We start from the raw sequence: 17,655 nt of genomic DNA, 5'->3' as shown, positions 1-17,655 counted from the left end.
AAGTATTGGAGCCTCAACTTCAGGATCTGTCCTTCCAGTGAGCACTCAGGGCTGATTTCCCTTCAGAATGTAGAGGTTTGATCTTCTTGCAGTCCATGGGACTCTCAAGAGTCTCCTCCAGCACCATAATTCAAAAGCATCAATTCTTCGGCAATCAGCCTTCTTTATGGTCCAGCTCTCACTTCCAGGAATGTCCTTAGCAGGCACCAAAAATGAGACAAAAAGGCTGTGCCTGTCCAATATATAGGGGGTTCCAATGAGCAGGTATTGCCACACTAAAGGCCTGATTCTAGCATCATGAAGAATTGACATACAATGGTACCTCTGGTTATGAACTTAATTCGTTCCAGAGGTCCGTTCTTAAGCTGAAACCGTTCTTATCCTGAGGTGCTCTTTCGCTAATGGGGCCTCCCGCTGAGCACACACCTTTGTCGCACGGTTTCCGTTCACATCCTAGGGCAAAATTCGCAACCAGGAGCAGCTACCTTTGGGTTAGCGGAGCTTGTAACCTGAAGTCTTCATAACCAGATGTACCACTGTATTGACAGGATGTTATCTGCAGCATGCTCACTCCTGCAGAATGCAGGGACTGGTTGGCTATGTAAGGGCTGAGGCGATCCAAGTCCCAAGCTATATAGGACTTTGTACAGCAATACCAACACCTTTAAGCTACCCTGGTAGTTAATTGACAGGCAGTGCAATCAACGTGTCAATTGCTGCCATTGAAAAGTGTTGTGTATGAGGTGTGGCACGCAATGTTTTGACTCTGTCTGTTCACTCACATGTGCAAGTCATCACTTGACAGCGCAGTCTCAAATGATGGACATGCAAGCAGAAAGGTTGTAAAAGGTAAAGGGACCCCTGACCATTAGGTCCAGTCGTGACCGACTCTGGGGTTGCGGTGCTCATCTCGCTTTATTGGCCGAGGAAGCCGGCGTACAGCTTCCGGGTCATGTTGCCAGCATGACTAAGCCGCTTCTGGCGAACCAGAGCAGCGCACGGAAACGCCGTTTACCTTGCCGCCGGAGCAGTACCTATTTATCTACTTGCACTTTGACGTGCTTTTGAACTGCTGGGTTGGCAGGAGCAGGGACCGAGCAATGGGAGCTCACCCAGTCACGGGGATTCAAACCACCAAACTTCTGATCGGCAAGTCCTAGGTTCTGTGGTTTAACCCACAGCGCCACCCGTGTCCCAGAAAGGTTGTAATCCCTGCTTAATTACTACCACCCATGCTTTAGTAAAGTCCCAAAGTTGCAAAGGACCTGGATAGATTTTGGAAACCGACTATGGCATGTAACGAATTTTCAACCATTTGTGTAAGCCTTCAACTGTGGAGCACGACCATAATTTTAGCATATTTTTGATTATCATAACCACACATACACACAGGGCATGTTTCATCCAAGGTTAGAGAGCTAGTTCTCATTCCCTGAGCTTCTAGAAGAGAGTTAAACATGTGCTTTGAGTATCCCATTGAAATGAAAGGGATTTCTAACTGGCATGAATCATACCTTAAATTCTGTTATTTATTTTTTAAATACGTCTATAGTTTAAATTTTATTTGTTTGTTTGGTATACTGCCCCACTTGCTAGAGTGGTTCCCTGTCCTTTTTTCTTAAAGAGCTTTCACAGATGGGGGCGGGGGCGGGATTTAAAAATGGAAATGTACTCATTTCTTAACAACAAAGAGAGAGCTCCAGCGGTGGTTGGTTAGGTTAGGATCTCCCATTAAGGACCCTGCTGGTTCCGACCTTGTTGACCTTCAGTGAGGCACTTCCTGGATCTGATGGGGTGGGCGGCAGGTGTCTTTTAGATGTCGCCGGTTATTCCAGGGGGTGGCAAGAGGAGGAGACCAGGGGGGGTCTCCCCGCCCCGTCCGGCACCCTTGAGCCTGTTCCAGCCTCCGTCTTCTTCTCCCCTCCGTGTCCCTCTGCGGGGAAGCGAGCCCTCGAGCTTTCTGGCTGCTGTATTTCAGCAGCGACGCCCAGGACCCCCCTCCCCTCCCCTCCGCGTCCTGGGTGCAGCTGCCAAAGAGGCTGCCCAGCCGAGGGAAGCCTTTGTGGGTTGGGGAGGGGGGGTCTCTGCAGCAACACTCCCCGCTGCCACCAGCTCCTCCTGCCGGCACGCCGCCTTCGCGCCTCTTCTCCTCTAGGGGGCCCCCTCCCTCCCGCGCTGGCCGCCCCTCGAAGCAACGCCCCGAGGGGAGGCGGGCGAGCGAGGGATAAAAAGCGCGGCGCTGGAGCAGCGCGCAACTCCGCGCGTCCTTCCAGCGCTCCAGTTAGAGACCCTCGCAGCCGCGCGCCCCAGATCCACTGCCTCGGATCGGAGCGTTGCCACCCCGCATCCTAGGGGGAAAGGGGCGCGTCTAAACTGTGGGGAGCTCGGGTCCTTTGCAAAGGGGAGCTCCGGACTCACCTGGCGCCCAAAGGTAAGAGCTACTCCCTCTTTGAATTGGCGAGGAAGGGAGGAGGGTGGCAGCCGATGCGTCCTAGGGAGAGCGCGGGGCTCTGCTGCTTTGGAGGTGGGGGTCGCAAGACGTTTGTGGGGAGGTGTTCATTGCGCCTTGGCCATGTGCCGATCAGCAAAGAGGACTCTGCGTTTTGTGTGTGAGAAAGAGAGCGATTCTGGACTCCTGGGCTCGTGCGCAACTTGGACTCCCGCTTTGGGTGCCCTCGGTGTTCCCTTGGATGTGGGGATATTCCAGACAACCACAGTTCCCCTTGGAGGCTGTAGGCGGTCCTGGGCTGAGACCTGGCGAGAGTGGAGCGGCGTGTCACGGGGACCCCGACGACTCGATGCAGGCGGTTGTCGCTTTTATTGGAGCATCTGCGGAAGGGCAGGGTAGCCGAGAACCCCCCTCTCTCTCCTCTCTGGTCCACACACGCATCTCACCCTGTAACGCTTGGCGACTCTGGGGTTTAGCTGAACGTGTGAGCGGTCTCCACTGACCTGCACTTGTGAAAGTTCTGCCTGCGCTTGTGAACCTGGGAGGCTGGTTCAGGTGCGCAAGCCACCGCCTGCTGTTGCAGTTCTTGGGTGACCGCGACTTAGCTGTGGGTAGTAGTGGGGGCTGTGGAATGGTGGTCCCCGGAAGGCAGAGGCAAAGCTGTTTCTTCTCCCACTCCGTCTGTGGCACTCCAATAAGAAAAGCTGCGCTCCACTCACCAGCAGGACACTACCTGTCTCTGAATAGGGATGGAGTCTGGAATCCCTGCAGTTTTTCACAAGTGGTGGCCTTTGAACCTTGACCTCAGCTGGGTCCCTTGCATGGGTGTAGCCAGGGGTGCAGGGAGGAGCAGCTGCCCCTCCCCCAGAATCAAGTAATATAAATACTTAACTGACTAATCAGGTCGGTTCTGCACCCCCTCCCCCGACAAAAGTCCTACCCTCCCCCCAAATCCTGGCTATGCCCATGGTCCCTTGGAAAGCTCTCGCCACGTGACAGGGGTGACGGACTGCTAATAAACGACAACAGGAGAAGCTTCTATACATAAGTTTGTTTCAAGTGAGATGGCAAAAGCAGCACTTGCATTTAGCATCAGCCGTCCTGGGAATGAATGCAGAGTTATTCCTGGAGAGCCAGTGTGGTGTAGTGGTTAAGAGCGGTAGTCTCGTAATCTGGGGAACCGGGTTCGCGTCTCCGTTCCTCCACGTGCAGCTGCTGGGTGACCTTGGGCCAGTCACACTTCTCTGAAGTCTCTCAGCCCCACTCACCTCACAGAGTGTTTGTTGTGGGGGAGGAAGGGAAAGGAGACTGTTAGCCGCTTTGAGTCTCCTTAAAGGGAGTGAAAGGTGGGATATCAAATCCAAACTCCTCCTCCTCCTCTTCTTCTTCTTCTTCTTCTTCTTCTTCTTCTTCTTTCACAGGAGCCATGCCTGAGAGAGAGACTTCCCAAGAGTAGTTTTGTTTGCTTGTTTGATAGTTTACTAGATTTATGTCCCGCCTTTTAGGCAGCTTGCTACCTAAGCCATATACTAAGATTCCAGTTATAGATAGGTAGCCGTGTTGGTCTGCCATAGTCAAAACAAAATAAAAAAATTCCTTCCAGTAGCACCTTAAAGACCAACTAAGTTAGTTCTAGGTATGAGCTTTTGTGTGCATGCACACTTCTTCAGATACACTGAAACAGAAGTCACCAGACCCTTCTAAATAGTGGGAAGGTGGGGAGGGGTATTACTCAGAAGGGTGGTGGGAATGGGTGATTGGCAGATAGCTGTGATGAGCCTGTTGACGACTCTATTGCAGTTGTTATTTAGAAGGGTCTGGTGACTTCTGTTTCAGTGTATCTGAAGAAGTGTGCATGCACACGAAAGCTCATACCTAGAACTAACTTAGTTGGTCTTTAAGGTGCTACTGGAAGGAATTTTTTTATTTTGTTTTGACTAAGATTCCAGTTATTGAGATAATAACATTGCATTAAGTGTAGCAGCGGCAGATCAGCATCTACAGCAGCTCAGCTCCATAACACCACCTGAATGCAGACCACCAGAAGAAAAAGTCTTTATGGTTTTCCAAACGGTCATGTAGAACATCCCCTTGGTAGGACTGAGAGAGACGCCTGCTTGAGACTCTGGAGACCGTGTAGACCAGGGTTTCCCAAACTTGGGTCTCCTGCTGTTTTTGGACTACAACTCGTATCATCCCTAGCCAGTAGGACCAGTGTTCAGGGATGATGGGAACTGTAGTCCGAAAACAGCTGGAGACCCAACTTCGAGAAACCCTGGTGTAGACAATACTGAATGAGATGCACCAATGTAACGCAGCTTCCTGTGTTCCAAAACAAGGTATCTCCCTGGATATGGTGTTCAAGAAATGCGGGGCCACCACAAGAAAGACTCTGTCCCTGGTGCTCACCAGTTTAACAACTCTCACCAGTGGAACACAAAGCAGGGGCCTCAGATGCCAATCTTACAAGTAGGGCAGGGTGCAGATACAGTCATACCTCGTGTTGCGTTAGGTTCATGTTGCGTCTTTTCAGCTTGCGAACACGACAAACCCGGAAGTGTATATTTCCAGGTTTCGCCGCATGCGCAGAAGCGTTCTGCACACTTCGCACATGTGCAGAAGCGCTCTATCACACTCTGCTCATACACAGAAGCGCCACTCTAGTTGCGGACTTTTCAGGGTGTGAACAGCACCCCGGAACGGATCGTGTCTGCAGTTCGAGGTACCACTGTAGCTCGATATAGCCAAGCCAGGCTTTAAATCAGCACCTTGTGCTGGGCCCAGAAATAAACAGGCAGCCGATCTAACTGGTGTATAATAGCATGTGATTCAAACACCTGTTTCCTAAAAGTGTGCTAACTGCCATATTCTGTAAGTTTCCAAACTGTTGTTGTGAAGGTGCTTCCAAAGGAAACAGAGAGGATTTCCACCGGCCCAGACTGTGCCTTGTATGGGGCCAACTGGTAGAGTAGAACAGTCCTGAGTTCAACAGGACTCTTCTCCTTGCCCTGCCTCAAATAGCATTCCTGCTCCCCATTATTAGGAGTTTTGCTTATGAGGGCTGCTTCAAACTTCTTATGTTTATGTGAATGTGGGCAACTCACCAATTACGCAGGTTCAATGGGTGCACGCCCTGCACACGTGCATTGTGCCCAAACTAGGGAAAAAATGGCAAAACAGCCCTAAAAGAGTCCAGAAAGGGCAAAAAAACAAAACAAAAATACACATAAACAGTGCCTAGCAATCCCACAAGCCTTTGCAAGTTCAATCCCAGGAGCCCTTGCACTGACCATTGAAGCCTGTGGAGAATTGGAATTTTGAGCTTGGAAGTTTGGAGGGTAGTGATTGTGGTGGAGTTTGGCATCTCATAAGTGCTGCTGGTTTCTTAAAGAGTTTTTTCCAGGGTTTCCAGAGGTTTGGAGGGTGTTTGCAGGCTTTTCCAATGATGTTTCAGATATACAGTGGTACTTTGGGTTACAGACGCTTCAGGGTACAGACTCCGCTAACCCAGAAATAGTACTTCGGGTTAAGAACTTTGCTTCAGGATGAGAATAGAAATCGTGCGGCGGTGGTAGTGAGAGGCCCCATTAGCTTAAATGGTACCTCAGGCTAAGAACAGTTTCAGGTTAAGAACAGACCTCCAGAACGAATTAAGTTCTTAACCCGAGGTACCACTGTTTGTGATTTCATTTAAACACGTGGGGCTTCGGAACGTAACCCCCGCATGAATTGGGAACTGCCTGCCTCTAGTTGTTTGCTCATTTATATACCAAAAAATTATTCCTTGAATATCAAAGGTTTTCTTAGTATTAGCATATGGGTTGCTGGGGTGGGTGGCAGTGAACTACTCCTGACACATTTTTGTTACACCAAACATGAGAAAATGTACTTTCACGTGTAGGAGAATGATATTTTGGATTATAAATCTGCTAAGAGCCATAAAAATAAACTACCACTGGTACGTGACTAGTTTAGAGGAATGAAGCATTTTTTTTTTATCCCCAGAAAGGATAAAATTAGCATAGTACAAGTTTAGGAACATTGGCAATTAGCTGATTGTTTTTTGAATAATGGCCCTTAAATCAATGTAATGTTGGAATGAAAAGTTTTGTGACCTAATATTCTGACCCAAACAGAGGCATGATCCATCCAGTTAAGTACTTCAGAGTGGAAGGTGTGCTCAATGGGGCTTACTCCTCGGTAAGCCAGCATAGGATTTCAACTTTAAACTCCCATTGAGTTTGATGGGGAAATTGAGCTTAAATTTCTCCTACTTGCAACCTGCATTTGAGGTTCATTAAGACTGCAGCTGGGACGTGGGTGGTGCTGTGGGTTAAACCACAGAGCCTAGGGCTTGCCAATCAGAAGGTCGGCAGTTCGAATCCCCGCGATGGGGTGAGCTCCCATTGCTTGGTCCCTGCTCCTGCCAACCTAGCAGTTCGAAAGCACGTCAAAGAGCAAGTAGATAAATAGGTACCACTCTGGCGGGAAGGTAAACGGCATTTCTGTGCACTGCTCTGGTTCGCCAGAAGCAGCTTAGTCATGCTGGCCACATGACCCAGAAGCTGTACGCCAGCTCCCTCAGCCAGTAAAGCGAGATGAGCGCCGCAACCCCAGAGTCGTCCATGACTGGACCTAATGGTCAGGGGTCCCTTTACCTTTACCTTTAAGGCTGCAGCTCTCTACACGCTTACCTGGAAGGAACTCTCATTGAATTCAATAGACCTTACATCTGAGTAGGCTCACTTTTCTCGGCATAATCCCCATTAACTATTGAATTACTCACTTCCGTGTGAACATACATAGGATTATGCTGTTTTTGGATGAGGAAATTTAAAATATTTCTGTACCTTTAGATCTCACCTCTCTTCCTTCGTGGGACCCAAGCTGTATTGGGAATAACAACTCTCAGCACCATTAACAAGCTCCATCTCCCAGAATTCTTTGGGGGAAGCCATGGATGTCAAAAGTGTACCATAGTGCTTTAATGAAGTGGTGGCCAAACTTGGCCCTCCAGCCGTTTTGGGACTACAGCTCCCATCATCCCTAGCTAACAGGACCAGTGGTCAGGGATGATGGGCATTGTAGTCCCAAAACAGCTGGAGGGCCAAGTGTGGCCATGCCTGGCTTTAATGTATGCTTATGAGTGGCCTTAGCCTTAGACAGGTGTAGACGAATACTAACCAGTAAGCAGTGGCCTCGTGTAGGGAGGGCCAGAGGGGTGGTGCCCCCAGATGCATGGGGGTGCATTTTGCTCCTCCCTACCCTGCCAGCCCCATGTTGCTGCGCCCCTACCTGCCTGCAGCCCTTGGCAGGTGCAACACACATGTGTCCAAGGAGCACATGTGAGGATGCAACAGGGACGCACCCTTCCTGTTCATGGCGCATGCCTGTTGCATAGAACTCATGCAGCCCTGCAGCATCGCAAAGCAGTGCGGGGCTGGCGGGGCTGTGTGAGTGCACCCTTAAGGTGTGTGTGCCTGTTTGTGCCCGCCAAGGGTCACAGGCAGGTAGGGGCACAGCGCAGCCCTGCACCTGGGCACACGCCAGGCACAAGCCATGCACGCTACACCTCTGACAATACAGTAGTCGAAAGGTTGGTTGCTAGTCATTGCTGCCAGTAAAGTGGTACCTCGGGTTAAGAACTTAATTTGTTCCGGAGGTCTGTTCTTAACCTGAAACTGTTCTTAACCTGAAGCACCACTTTCGCTAATGGGGCCTCCTGCTGCCGCCACACAATTTCTGTTCTCATTCTGAAGCAAAGTTCTTAACCCGAGGTAATATTTATGGGTTAGCGGAGTTTGTAACCTGAAGCATATGTAACCTGAAGCGTATGTAACCTGAGGTACCACTGTAGTCACTTAGCGCTGTTTCTGCCACCGGCAAGGTTTGCTGTGATTGCTTCTACGTTCCTTGCTTACACAGGTGTGTGTACATGTGCAGTTGTAAATATCTGCTCATCTTTATACAGAATAGTAGGAAAAGCTGTACTGAGGCACCAGCAGCTGGGCGCGGGGGGGGGGGAGCGCCCCGCCCCCAGCACCATCGGGGAGGGGGTACTATCGCGGCCACCCCCCCAGACATGCACCATGCACCTGCCACCATGCCGGGTGCCACGGCCCCGCAGGCAGCACGCCACGTCCCTGCGGGCGGCACTGTTGGGATACTGCTGGGGAGACGGGGGCATCAGGCAGGCCCCCAGCTGGCTCCAGCCACCGGCCAGCAGCCGGATGATCACTGGTCTCCCTTGGAACAGCATCAGTCAATCAGCGACACGAGCCTCAGATACGTTTAGAGACCCATGCACGCTCTATCAGCAGAGTGAATAAATCTTCTCACAGCAGAAGAGGCGGACAGAGCCATGTGTAAGCAGTATTTTACAGCTTTTTATTCAGCAGCAGGAACAAAGGAAAAAACATGTCTGCTTCCCTTCGTCTCCAGCAAAACAGCAGAAAGCAAAAGCAATATACAAACGGAAGTTCCCAGCAGACCGTGCTGGAAGTAAACAGGCATGTGACACACAACAGTCATGCCTGTACCCTTTTAAGGTGGAACGGAACTATATCCTAACAGGCACACCATGCCCCCAGGACGCACGCCAGCCATGCCCGTGGGTTGCTGGGACTGCTTGGTGGGCCGTAGGTGTGGGGACACTTGGTCCAGCTGCCTGGGAAGAAAAGCTTGGGCAGCACTGGGACATCTGTCCAGGTCCTCTTGTCCATTGCTTTCGCTGCACGCTTAGACTAGTATCCCAGCCTTCCTAGCCCACAATTGCTTCCGATTCAGAACCTCTACGAAACGTTCCTCCTGGATAAGGCTCTTCAAACTGCCTGGGCAACTTCTCTGATGATATCAGCCTGCAAAATGGATGAGTTTGCTTTCTTTCCCAGAACAAAACAAAACAAAACCCCATTCATCATACTTGGCACTCCTTGGCGCTCTATCGCAATGCCGGTTTGAACGTGCTGGTGTTGCAAGGCGCAAGGTGTCCGCTTATGTGTTTGCCATTCCCCACCCCTCCCAGAGAGAAAAGCATTTTCAGCTGCATTCGCAAGGTTAGCAGGCTGACTTCTCACACATCGGTTCCACTGCTTTTTAAAATTTTATTATTATTATTATTATTATTATTACTGATTTTATAATATCAGCATTCACAAAGCAAAACCTAGCACATGCGTCATTTCAAATATGTTAGATGTGCAGGTTGTTGGAGGTTTTGTCCATTGCAGACCTATGCCCTTCCTCTATAATAGGGTTTCCAAAACTTGGGTCTCCTGCTGTTTTGGACTACAATTCCCATCATCCCTGACCAATGGTCCTGCTAGCTAGAGATGATAGGAGTTGTAGTCCAAAAAAGAGCTGGAGTTCAAAAACAGCTCTATAATTTATTTATTCATTTATTTCATTTCTATAACGCTTTATATTTTTATGAAAAATCTCAAAGCGGTTTATGGCATATCAAAACATCAATAAAACAAGCCAGAATCAAACATTTCTGAAGAAAGTCAAATATAGAGCATACAGTCAAAGCAAGATATAGTCATACCTCATGTTACGTCCGCTTCATGTTACGTCCTTTCAGGTTACGTCCCGTGGCGACCCAGAAGTACCGGTAAGGGTTCCTTCTGGGTTTCGCCGCTCGCGCATGTGCAGAAGCGCAAAATGACATCACGCACATGCACAGAAGCAGCAAATCGCAACCCGCGCAGACGCGCCGGTGCAGGTTGTTCTCTTTTCATGTTGCGAACGGGTACCACTGTAATTAACAGAAAACTGAAATATTATCTTAGATTTCAAAATAAAACATTACAAAGGAGGTCAACTACAGAATACATATTTAAAACAAAGCTAACCCAAAAAAAATCTTAAACATTTCAGAAAGGAAAAAAACATTACTAAATGAAGTCAAATATAAAATACACATTTAAAACAGCATAATTAACAAAAGAATAAAACATTGTCATAAGGTGGCACAGCTGTTTGGCAGGCACAAAAAGATGGGGCAAAAGAATACCATAGTTAGGGTTTATTGTCAGGCATAGCGATGTTCCCCTGGTCTCACCAAGAGCCCCTTTAGTAGAGCTGGCGAGTCTGGGCCTCGCCCCCCTAGGCCAGGTGGAAAGGGCCTTGCAGGGAGTGGCCTTCACGACTCACAGCCAGACGATACAAGAACATAAGAAGACCCCTGGTGGATCAGGCCACTGAACCATGTAGTCCAGCTTCTTGGTTTCACAGTGGCCAACCAGATGCCTATGGGGAAACTTACAAACAGGACCCAAGCACCAGAGCACTCTCCCCTCCTGTGGTTTCTGCCAGCTGGTCTGCAGAAGCATCACCATTGTTGGCGAGTAGCCTTTTGTGGCCCTCTCCTCCATGAAATGGGATGCGGGTGGCGCTGTGGGTTAAACCACAAGAGCCTAGGACTTGCCGATCAGAAGGTTGGTGGTTCGAATCCCCGTGAGGGAGTGAGCTCCTGTTGCTCAGTCCCTGCTCCTGCCAACCTAGCAGTTCAAAAGCACTCCAATGCAAGTAGATAAATAGGTACCGCTCCAGCGGGAAGGTAAACGGCGTTTCCGTGCACAGCTCTGGTTCGCCAGAAGCGGCTTAGTCATGCTGGCCACATGACCCAGAAGCTCCCTTGGCCAATAAAGCGAGATGAGCGCCATAAACTCAGAGTCCGCCACAATTGGACCTAATGGTCAGAGGTCCCTTTACCTTTACCTCCATGAAGTGGTTCCTTTTAGACGTGCCTTAGTCCTTAATTCCACTGCTTCTAACAAACGGTATCTAAAAGAAATGTGTTAAATGAGATTTCTTGCAGTACAGGTTGGAATTGTTTTTCTTTTATTTCTGTTCATTCTGTTAAGTGCCCTGGGCTCCTTTGGGAGGGAAGAGTCCTTGAGAAACGTAATAACAATAAAATGATAAATCTTGTACAGAACAGATGCTCATTGGGAGCGCAGTGGTTTTCACCTCTGTCTGCCTCCCATGATATATACTTGCATATCTATGTGCAGAGACCCTCCAAGTGCCCCTATTTTCCAGGGACAGTCCCGGTTTTACAAAAGCCGTCCCAGTTTCTGATTTGATTCCGGAGTATCCCACTTTTCTTTAGGATTTCCCCATTTTCACTGGAGAAATGGAGTCATGTGAACCCCAAGTCAAGCAGATAAACTATACAACCTTTGAAGACATATAAAGGCCGCCCTGTACAGTGGTACCTCGGGTTACATACGCTTCAGGTTACAGACTCCGCTAACCCAGAAATAGTACCTTGGGTTAAGAACTTTGCTTCAGGATGAGAACAGAAATTGTGCTCTGGCGATGTGGCAGCAGCAGGAGGCCCCATTAGCTAAAGTGCTGCTTCAGGTTAAGAACGGACCTCTGGAACGAATTAAGTACTTAACCTGAGGTACCACTGTATAGGGAAGTGTTTTGAGGGAGTTTTTTTAAATATTAAATGTTCTATATATATTTTGGAAGCCACCCAGAGAGGCTGGGACAACCCAGTTACATAGGTGGGGTATAAATAAATTATTAATATAATTATCATTATGGACTAGGATGTCCCTATTTTCTTTTTTTTAAGAATAATTTTTTATTAACCGACCAATCACATCAAATCAAACCAAATTACATAAATTCCAAATTACACAGCTGAATTTTAAATTTTTGTTGGGGGTACCCATATTTCAAGTTCCGAAGGAGATCCAATCAACTTCTTGCTTCTTACTGCTGTTTTAATGTCCACAAATCTAACCTTATGATGTTCACAGTACTATCCAGTCCTTTCTTATTGTTTTTCCACATCTCTTGTTGTTATTTTCATATATTTTTCCTTTCTTTTTGTGACCTCTGATAGTCTCCACAAGCTGGTTAGAACAGTTTGTAATCCTGCATGGATATTATTTTTTTTATCCAGTAGCCATATCCAGACGTTTTCCATATAACATCAGTTCCATACATCAAAACAGTCTTAGTGTCATTAATCTTCACCAATCTGCACAAAGACTCGACTGCGATAAAGCCAATCTTAAATTCTTATCATGGAACATTGCTGGTTGGCTCAACAAGGCGACTGACCAATCATTTGTCAATTTCATTCAAGATCATGATATAGTCTTCCTGCAAGAGACATGGCTAACAGGGGATTTAGATGTAAATGGTTTTGCCTCATTCTCGCTCGCAGGTTCACCAAGCAACAAAGGGGGACGAGTTAAGGGTGGGCTAGGCATTCTAATATCCACAAGGCTGAGAGCATCTTTCGTCGAGATGGAGCCTTTGAGCAGTGTGGCCATGGCATTATTAATGAAATGCAGATATTGCACACTTCTATTGATTAATATATACGCCCCTCCCCAAAGAGGCAAGCAGCTTATCAAAAATATCTGGCATAGGCTAGAATCATATGTCGATGAGCTAATGAATGAAACTCCTGCAGCGGCAGTGCTGCTGGCTGGGGATTTAAATGCCAGAATTGGCCAATCAGACAAAGCGTTATATGCTCATTTCCATGACGTACCTCCCATTTCTGAAGAAGCCCATTTTATTCCCCCAAGGCTCTCAAAAGACAAGGGCTGCAACTACGCAGGCCTATGCCTTCTACGTTTTTCCAACAATTTGGATCTGACCGTATTAAATGGTCGTGTCGACAGAGAACCCAGTGGGGAATTCACATTTATATCCAACATGGGAGCCTCCACTATCGATTACGTCCTAGTGTCATCTAACCTTTTGAGCAGAGCACGGGAATACAAAGTGGTGGAGAGGGTTGACAGCGACCACCTACCGCTCTGTTTAATACTGGACGTAAGAAAAGATTTATTTTGCTCTGATAAACTTGAAGCCCCATGTTACGAAAACATGGAGCTAAGATACTCGCGTATTAAATGGTCCAGCAAATTGAGTGATGAAATATCGGAAAGACTTCACTCAGATACTTTTCTTACTAGAAAGGAGAACCTCGTTAATTCCCCAACTCCTGAGGCTAGATTAGACATGTTCCGGGAACTGATTTCGTCCCTACAACCTTATCTGACTAACAAAAAAATGCCACGGCAATCTCTACACTCTAATAAATCCAAACCCTGGTTTGACCAAGAATGCATGGCCATGAAACGCCTCCTGCTGGATAAGTACAGGAACTATAGAGCAGCGAACCTACCTTCGCTTCCATTAGACTGGTTTGAGTTAAAACGCAGTTATAAAGCTTTGATTAACAAGAAAAAGCTCCAGGCACAAAGGGAGGAATGGCAGTGCCTAGTGGAGGCCTCCCGAAGGAAAGATTCTGCCACGTTCTGGAAAACAATTGCAAAAAGCTGGAGAGACTCCCCGATCAAAATCGAATACTCTATACCTGCTGGAGCATGGGAGGCCTTTTTCCTCTCATTATATTCATCAAATCAACTGGTCCCAGCTCTGCTTCCCGCTTCAAGTGAATTTGGCAAGGAATGGCCCCCTGTAACCACAGAAGAAATTACTGGCCTCATTCAATCTCTTAAATCAGGGAAAGCCCCGGGTGCTGACAATATCCCACCAGAAATTCTTAAGGCAAATGTTGAATGGTGGGCCCCTGTGCTAGCCGCCTTATTCACTAGTATAAATCAAACAGCTATTATCCCTGAGGACTGGGGTTTAGCCATCATCATTCCAATATTCAAGAAAGGAAACAGATCTGAGCCAGCTAACTATAGACCAATCAGTCTATTAAGTATTATCAGCAAACTATACGCTGCTCATTTATGTGACAAATTAGTGGAGTGGATGGAAAGAGAGCATATTCTATCAGAAGCTCAAGCTGGTTTTAGAGCAAAGCGTTCAACTATAGACCAGGCCCTTATCCTTCAACACCTGGCAGACAAATACTCTAGAAAAGGGGGGTCTTTATATGCAGCTTTTGTGGATTTCAAATCGGCCTTTGATCTAATACCAAGGGATAGACTCTGGGAAAAGCTTGGCGCTACAAACATAGATAAACGCTTATTACGCCTTATCCGTGGTCTATACGAAAACACCAGGGTGAGGGTAAGATGCGATCGGTCAGGCCATCTAACTAAAGAAATTAAAACACACTATGGGGTTAAACAAGGATGTGTCCTCGCGCCAATGCTATTTAATTTTTATATTAACTCTCTAGCAGTAAATATGGCGAAAGAAAATGCCCACCCTCCCAAACTGGCAGGTATGCCCCTCCCGGTGCTTCTGTATGCGGACGACGCAGTCCTACTCTCCTTTTCCTGCGTTGGCTTGAGGAAGCTTTTGAGATCACTTGCTGATTATTGTCAAGCAGAACAACTATTAATAAATTACAGCAAATCTAAAATTATGGTGTTTTCAAAAAAAAGAAGGAAACACAAATGGAGAATTAATGGTCAACCTATTGACCAGGTAGCAACTTTCAAATACCTGGGAATAACTTTTCAGGAAAGGGTCTCGTGGCACCAACAGATGATAAACGCCATTGCCAACGCAGGAAGGGCCAACAAAGCCCTTACAAGATTCTTTCATGGGAAAGGGGGAAAATACGTTCCAGCGGCCTCCCAGGTTTTTGCTGCAAAAATACTCCCACAACTCACCTATGGATCCCAGGTTTGCAGTTTTAAAAATTTTGCGCCTATGGAGGCATTTCAAGCAAAATTCTATCGGTGTTTATTGGGGATCCCTCCCTGTGTATCTAATATAGCTGTCCGCTTAGAAGTTGGACAACTACCCGTTAACGCGCGTTTGTGGATTCTAAAGATACACTACTGGTTAAAACTTATTTTTTTCCCGGCCGGTTTGGCGCCCTTAACACTCTTAGACACCTTTCATTCTACCTGGAAAGCTTCCCTGTTTGAAAAGATAAGAAGCTTGGGATTCTCCCCGCAGATCTTGATAGCGGCAGGATATGAGAGAGCCAGAAGTCAAGTGCTCCAGCGCATTAGGGACATAGAGCTGCAATGTCATATGGGCAAAATGGATAAACACGCCACAATTAGAGACTTTGGGAGAGGGTTCTCACCCGCAAACTATCTGGCTGATTTACAAATACCTAAGTACAGACATTCCTTTACCCTGGCCAGATTAAACGTTCTGCCCTCTGCCCTGCTGTTAGGCAGATATGAGGGCAAACCATATGAGTCACGTGTTTGCCCATGTGGCTCATCGGAAGTGGAAACAAGTTTGCATGTATTGCTGCACTGTAGCTATTACGAGGATCTACGCCTGACCTTTATTGCCCCAGTTCTACAAAAGCTTAAAAATGAATCAGAACTTCAATGTATGAGAGCCTTGGTAGAAGATAAGGTTCCTGTAATCACGATCAATGTTGCTAAATTCTGTGCAGCCGCTATCAGGCGCAGAAAACAAGAGCTTTCCAATGTCAACATGCAGGCAAAGGCAAATACTTAATCTTATTCATGCTGTCCAATCTTAAATTGTTGTTATGGCCTAATCTGTATTGAAATTGTCCTTTGTTTTTTCTGGTGTTATGTTTCGCTGACTAGCTGTACGAACCAATCTGGTCTGTGACCGTTTAATAAAATTTGATTTGATTTGAATCTGCCTCCTTTCTCAAAACCTCTGAGGAGATTCACCAGGAATGCAGTCTGAAAATGAGTCCGTTCCTCCTCCCGGCTATAAATCCTTTGGCAAGATGGTGACTCCGAATTAATTGCTGCGCCATTCCAAAAGCTCTTATTGCTTCTCGATCTCCATAAAGCATACTTTTGGTTAAAGTTTATCTCCACACAGACCTTAATCATCCTGCCTGGGTCAGTTCAACCGACGATTCTAATGAGGAGGGGTTCTTGTAAATCACATAGAAGGACAGTAAAAAAGCCCCTCCCCCCCATTCAGTCCTGTTGTCAACATACCCAGCCTTTGGTGTATCTTCATCGTAAAATATTCCTGTTTCTCCAACCCGTCGTCTTCTTTCGCCGAGGTCACTTAAATTAGCAGACTTCACTCCCCTTCTTCACTTGAAATATGTGTATTTGCTTCTTTTGTAATTAATTATTCCAAATTGCTGCAGCTAGTGCACGATCAGAGACAGCGTCCAGGAGAGCCGAGGCCCACAAGGGGGGATTCTGCCTAGGGCCCTCACCCCCTTCTTTTGAATTAGGGGGTGATTTATGGGCACAGCAGGCAAGGGCAGTGTTCCCCATTTCCTTGGGGCAACAAGGGAGGCTGCCTACTCCCATAACAGCCTCTTAATTACCCCGTGTGGGTCGGAGAGATGGTATTGTCGACCATCTTCCAATGCGCCCCTAGTGGCCCCCAGGATGTCCCTATTTTCATTGGAGAAATGTTGGAGGGAAAGTGTACCTGCTCTGTCACACATGTGCACAGGTGTGCACTCCCTCTGACACGATTACTGCGTCAGATTATTCGTTGTTTCAACCACCACCATCTTGAGCTAGGGGAACATTTGCCCTACTTCAAAGAGGAAGGCCTCTCTTTGAAGGAGTGTCTAGTTGAAGCATCTATTAAAGATAAAGAACCACTGTAAGGGAGAGCAAGAAAAGCCTTGAAGTGGACACATGGGTAATCTGGAATCTACACACACAGAAATTGTTTTTGTTGTTGTTGTTGTTGTTGTTGTTGTTTATTTGTATCCTGCCCATCTGGCTGGGTTTCCCCAGCCACTCTGGGCGGCTTCCAACAAAGCTTAAAAATACATTAAAATGTCACACATTTAACACATTTTTAAAAAACGCTGTGAAAATGCTTTTCAAAAAAAAATCATTTTGAAAAATACATTGAATTTTGCATAGCTCATTGTCGCCATCTATTGTCACATTTGTATATCGCACAACACATTTAAAACGTATAATTTGCAGCTGTGTAGCAGAGTCCCAGGTCACAGTCATCTTCCCCATTCTTGGTAAGATTTATTATGCTTCTGTTTAAATCACTGCAATTATTTCTGCATTGGTGTATAGCCATATGAATTAGCATGCACAACATGTAACTAGTCACCCTACTCCTTGCCGTATTTACCCACATTTTAAACCACAAATAGAGGAAAATAAAGTGGGTGGGGATGAGAAATCTATAGGCTAGCCTTTGAATTGGCATTCTGGCAGGCGTTTGCCTGCTAAGGTCTTATAGTCTTGCTCATTGCGGCTTCTAAATGGATGTTTGATATGTGTTTGATGTTGGATTCTTTCCATCTCTGTTATATATTTTTTAGTGTACTGTGGTTTTAAAATGTTGCTAAAGAGCCC

The 17,655-nt window shown here is 46.9% G+C and overlaps 1 protein-coding gene across 1 annotated transcript in view; it reads left to right on the top strand.

Annotated features, from left to right (window-relative positions):
* The first annotated feature begins 1,850 nt into the window (after positions 1-1,850).
* CACNG5 (calcium voltage-gated channel auxiliary subunit gamma 5) overlaps positions 1,851-17,655 on the top strand; it is a 54,971-nt gene continuing 39,166 nt past the window's right edge. Inside the window, exon 1 of the mRNA XM_081849948.1 lies at positions 1,851-2,431. The gene's annotated coding sequence lies outside the window, so the exon portion shown is untranslated. The remainder of the gene's footprint in view (positions 2,432-17,655) is intronic.

Source organism: Podarcis erhardii, assembly GCF_964252035.2.
Source record: "Podarcis erhardii genome assembly, chromosome: 2".
Lineage (NCBI taxonomy): Eukaryota > Metazoa > Chordata > Lepidosauria > Squamata > Lacertidae > Podarcis > Podarcis erhardii.
Note: the sequence above shows the minus strand (reverse complement) of the source record. Positions and strands in the feature narration are given on the sequence as shown.